This window comes from Sinocyclocheilus anshuiensis, unplaced genomic scaffold (genome assembly GCF_001515605.1).
Source record: "Sinocyclocheilus anshuiensis isolate Anshui unplaced genomic scaffold, SAMN03320099.WGS_v1.1 scaffold2181, whole genome shotgun sequence".
Lineage (NCBI taxonomy): Eukaryota > Metazoa > Chordata > Actinopteri > Cypriniformes > Cyprinidae > Sinocyclocheilus > Sinocyclocheilus anshuiensis.
Window position 1 is genome coordinate 451,244 of NW_015552262.1, and position 5,974 is coordinate 457,217.

The following is a 5,974-nucleotide window of genomic DNA, read 5'->3' on the forward strand; positions in this document are numbered from 1 at the left end:
ACCTACACCTTGATCTACATGACAGAGAAAATGTATAGTTTTTATTCTGTGTGAACTCGCATGTGAATGTGTTAACTCATTAAATTAACCATGTTTTTACTATAGTAACTAGTTTAACTATGGTATTTGCGGTAAAATCACAGTATCCACAAATTTACTCTTCTCTCACTATAGTAACCATAATTATGCTATTTGTAGTAAAACTACAGTAACCACAAATTTAACATAGTTTCATTATAGTAACTATAGTTTAATATTTGTAGTTAAACTATGGCAATACAAATGGTAGGCTAATATATCAGTCAAAAATGGCTGCTATTACCATTTATAAAATACCTTACTACTCAGGCCTACTGGTAAATTGTTGCTAAAAACTGGTCAAGGAAGTACATAAATCTGAACATTATTTTATTGTCAAAACACTGCACATAAATATTTTTTTTTTTTTTTGCAAATAAATGATCAATAAGTAGGTTAAATGATCACAGGTCAAAATGTTTTACTTCACCTTTTTACAACTTTGGAATCTAAACTGGGAATCGATAAGAATTGAAATCAATAAGCAGAATCAGAATGGATCAAATGAAAACAATACCAAACCCTAGCCACATGTTGTGACGTTCACTGATTTATGAGCATTTTATGAACACTGATCAGTTGATGGCAAAATTCAAAAAGACGGTTCTTTGGCGCAACTTGCACACCCATGGCCATACTGATAGAGTATGTTCCGGTATTCTGAAAAGACTAAAGATTTGTTTTCTTTTCAATGTTTGCTTGGTTTGCCTAAAATGAACCATATCATAGCCTTCAATATCTCTTTGAAAAATAACTTTGTAACTTTTAAACAAGTATTAAAATGAGTTCAATGTAGCTGTAGGAGTGTTAAATAAAAAATAAAGTTGATTATCTTCATTCAGTTGTTCCATTTATATAGGTTTGGTAACATAAAAGCTCTTAATTCCAAAGATAATACAAGCTAATCAGTGTATTCAGTAGGTTGCATTAGTGGCATAAGGTATTGTAAGTATACAACAATGTGACAATAAAACAATGCATTTACTTTTTAAGTACTTTTAAAAGCATGTACTTTCGTTCTTTACAACTTTCACTTGTAAGGCAAGGCAAGGCAAGTTTATTTATAAAGCACATTTCATACACAATGGTAATTCAAAGTGCTTTACATAAAAGAAAAGAACCAGTGTAAGGACCTGAGGACTGGTGTGATATGCTCAGATTTTCTAGTAGAATTCTGGCAGCAGTGTTCTGTTGTAGTAGAGTAGTATTTGACCAGTAGTATCTGTACTTTCACTCAAGTAATGAAGTTGTGTACTTTGTCCGCCTCTGGTCATTTGTGATTACTGAACAATGGTTTTTAGAAATGGGATTTTCAATACTGGTTTTAGACATTTCACAACATTTTATAGGCTTAGAAATCACTTTTAACTTTCCCTGACTGTGCAAAGCCTTTGCTAGACATGCTGTGAGTGTTAGTGTTTCTGCAGAATTTCTGCAGCACTTTGTAGGATTAAAGCATCTGCTATGAATAAATATAATGACAAATCTGCTACTTCATTTCAGCCCTTCACTTTCGTATATGAAACAAGATGTAGATTTACACAAAAAATAAAATGTAGCTAGGGCTCTGCAAATTTGTTGCTTTCTCAAAAACACATACTTACGTGCAAATCTCGCCAGTGGCCTGCTGTTGGTCTCACCATCCTCATTAGCCACTACAGAGAAAAACAGAGAGACAGAGTTATATGGTGGCATTTCTCTCTCTGGGTGTGTGTGTGTGTGTGTGTGTGTGTGTGTGTCTCTAAAAACATAAAATAGCTTATTCTGAATGCTTTTTTCAGAGGCTTAGTAAAATACATAATTAAAAAGCTTTTTTTTGCTCCTATTAATGTGTCTTTTTGTATAATGTGAATATAATGAACCGAGCTGCTGGAAAAGCGTGAAAGGCTGCTTTAATATGACTTCAGCTGCTGTTATATGAGCCTTTCATTAGGATTTGAAATGGGTCTTGGTCAGTAGGGGACTGGAGGGGTGTTGTTAGTGTACTGTGAGTCACTTCTAGTAAAAAATAACACAAGAACAAGCACAAAAAGGGCAGAGAAAATGAGCATGCTTCCCAATAAAGTATTTTGTGATGCAGAGACAGGGCAAACAGACTTAATTTCTATATCATTTCTATTGACAGACTACATTTTCTGACGGCACCATGATACTAGGCTGTTGTGGGTGTCTTTTGCACGTTGCTATGCGGTTGCTAGGGTGTTCTGGGAGGATACTTGGTGATTTCAGGTCAAAGGAGCCTCTCTTTGATCTTTTTTGGACTCTAGATGTGACTCTGGTCTCTTCTTCCATGTCAGCCTAAGAGATTTTTTGCCGTTGTTTTATCATCCACAAGATGAAAATCATAAACCCAACCAAACCATGCAATTTGATTTCTATCATTCATGGATTGAACTGTGTGGGATGAGTTGCAAGGCAAAGTTGAACACTTCGGGTCATTAAATACAGCAGGGGTCTCCAAACTCAGTCCTGGAGGGCCGGTGTCCTGCAGAGTTTAGCATTAACTTGCCTCAACACACCTGCCTGGAAGTTTCTAGTATGCCTAGTAAGAGCTTGATAAGCTGGTTCAGGTGTATTTAATTAGGATTGGAGCTAAACTCTACAGGACACCGGCCCTCCAGGACTGAGTTTGGAGACCCCTGGAATATAGTGTTGTAATTGTTAGCTAAAACTAAAACTATTAAAAATATTTTTCTGTAATTGGTATAAAGGTATATAATATATTAGATAAATAAACTTTCAGTTTCAGTTAGTTGCCAAATGATTTTTTTTTAGGTTATTCATCTAATATTTCAGTCATTCTTGAGACGTGGGACAAAACAGGTCCAGCAATGGTAACTGCTATTAGCTTTAAAAAATAATGTAATCTGTCTGCTAACACGAGAATGTGTTTTGAAATGTTAAAATGTTGTCTTGAATGCTGTTAAAGATAAAGTTGAAATTATATTACACAGTCCAAGGTAAAAAAGCGCATTTTGTTAAAAAAGAGAAAAGTTGGGAGGTTGAACCAAAGCATAGCTCAGTAGCTTAGTACATATAAGATACATAAATGTAGTTTCATTTGTCTGAGTACAAGGTCTTATTTTTTCAATTTTGCACCCTGTTTTGTCCCACTTCTCAAGAATGACTGATTTATATTAATTTCCATTTAATTATAAGTTTTAGCAATTTTGTTGTGTTTTGTCATTTTTATTAGTTTTTGTTTTTAGATTGTTATTTTAGTACTTCAACTTAAACTAAATGGAAAGAAGAAATGTTACCTTGGTCAACCAGCTGAAATCAAATATATTTAAGTTGTATATATGTATATGTACATACATATATATATATATATATATAACACTATTTTTATGTTGTGAAAATTAGAAATAAACTTGTTTCCTTAGTAGTTATTCATCTAATATTTAAATTTTAATAGATTTAGATTTTTTAGATTTTAAGTTGATATTTTTTTATGCATATTTTATTGTTAAAATACTAAGATGACTAAAAACAGAAATTAAAAAATAAAGTAGAAATATATAAATATAAAATAAAATAAAAACATTTAACAACTAATAAACATGACAAAAGCACATAAAATTACTAAAACTAAAGTTCAAATGAAAACTGAAAATATACAAATATGAAAAAGCTAATTCAAAATATAAATAATAATACTAAAATAATGCTGACTTGGGGTTAGTGACTTGAATAAAAGTCTAACCCCAAGTATAAGCAATAGTGTAATGCATGCATTTGCATCTTATTACACTAACAAGAGTTCAGTCGGTGCATTACTGAGTCGGTGTAAATCTAGTCAGTGCACAGGCAAGTTCAGAGTTCAAGAGGTCCTTTAGCTGGTTTGTGAGAGCTGCTTCTGTGCATTAAATGTAAATTGCATTAGCAGTTAGAGTCAGGAAAACAAAACCAGTCGATGAGATCTCATTTCGAGTGCACATTGTTCGAGCTAGGAAAAATCATAACATGCATTAGTGAAGTAAAACGCCATACGGCCCCCATTAAGAGTCATGACATTTTGTATCGAGACCAAAACACACACGCACGCTATGTTTCTCCAGCACGCAACCCATTAAAAGCCCCCAGAGTGACACTGAGAGTGGAGAGGAAGTGGTCACGCTGCTTTAGCCAATCATCATTAAGTTAACAGGGGCTCGTTGTCATGCTCCACTAGACCTGATTGACAACACGTCACACGTAATGAGCTCAAAGCACAATGAGCAATTGATTGCTGCAGGGCTGCGTAACCATGACGACAGTCAGATGTTTGAAAATGCCATAAAGCCTTATCATGAAATGTGGAGATTCCCTGCCGCGATCTTGTACGATGATCAACTAGTTTATCAACAGTATTAAAAGTGCACTATAGTTAGATAAACATATTAAAGTAAGGACCATATTAAAATGTCCTTCTATAAATGCACCAGGACAGACAGTAAAAAGCATCTCACACCTGTAATGTTTCCATCATAACACCTTTCCTGACCACTGTCCTCCCATGTGGGTGTGTGTTTCTCAGAAACAAATGGCTGATAAACAGGCCGGCATGTCTAAGTATGGAAAAGTCAGAGGTTCATTATCTCAAAATAAACCTGAACAAGGTGATCAGGATCCAGACACGAAGCATTTATTTTGAGATAATGAGCACCTCATGGACATGAAATATTGATTTGAGATGAAATAATGTTATTATGTGAGAAGGAAGACATGAAACTAGCACAGCTATGCTGGAGACTAGTTGCCTGTGTCAACGGCTATTGTATGGTTTACTGATTATTAAACAAAAATATCTGACCACAAAGTGACCAATCAGAATTGAGTATTCTAATAATCTGTCAAATTTGATTTTTGATATTATTATATGGGTCAAACTGTGCGGGATGAGTTGAAAGGCAATGTTAAATACTTGTGTTGTTATCATTAAGTAAAACTATTACAAATCGTTTTATGTAACTGAAATAAAGCTGAAGCAAAATAAAATACAAACATAAAACATAAACAGACTAATAATTTAAAATAAAAAACTGGCTACTGGCAACTAACGTAATTAGGTTTAAGTTAAAGTGAAATAAAACTGAAATAAAAACAAATTAGATCTAAACAGAAATATATTTTTAAAAATAAATTATATGGTTTAGTGATTTTTACACAAATATCTGATTGTGTTTGACCAATCAGAATCAAGTATTCAATAGGCTACGTAATAATAGATGATGGATCCCTATATCCTTGCAAGAATCACTTTTAGATGAATCTTCAATATCTCTGTTGTTTCTTCTAATCAGCAATGAGATTAAATGGAGAACAAACTGAGACTTTTGCTCAAGCTTCTTGCTTTTCAGACTTTCACTTAAAATGACAACAAAAACTTGCCTTGACAACTAACTGAAATAAGTTTAAGTTTAAGCACTAAAATTACTGAAAAAACTGAAATAAACTGAAAAAATATATAAAATAAACTCACTGAAATTAAAATAAATATAAATAAAAAGTAATAAAAATACACACAATTTAAAACATTACAAAAAAAAGAATACTGAAAATATAAAAAGCTGTGTTAGAAATTTGAATAATAGTCTAATCACAAGTATAATCAATAGTACCAGTAATGCATGGATTTGCATCTTTTTTTATTTTTTACATCAACAAGATAACGTACAGTTCAGTGTTTTCAAACGTGCACTGGCTCAAACTGTTCTCCAAGGAAATTATTGAAATTATTCCATAGATTTATAATTCACATTTATTTTAGACCTCTGTATGTACTGTAGAAACATCAGAAAATAAGCTGATACTTAAATGAGAATTCATTAAATCTTACATGCCATGCAAGAACAATACAGTTTCATCTGAGTAGGTTTGTGCATGTGTTTGATTGTGTATTGCATGCGTGTGT

The 5,974-nt window shown here is 33.0% G+C and overlaps 1 long non-coding RNA gene across 1 annotated transcript in view; it reads right to left on the reverse strand.

The window, feature by feature from the left end:
- Positions 1 to 5,974, reverse strand: part of LOC107663537 (uncharacterized) — a 30,068-nt gene that overhangs the window by 14,181 nt on the left and 9,913 nt on the right. Inside the window, exon 2 of the long non-coding RNA XR_001631347.1 lies at positions 1,683 to 1,733. This is a non-coding gene — a long non-coding RNA (uncharacterized LOC107663537). The remainder of the gene's footprint in view (positions 1 to 1,682; positions 1,734 to 5,974) is intronic.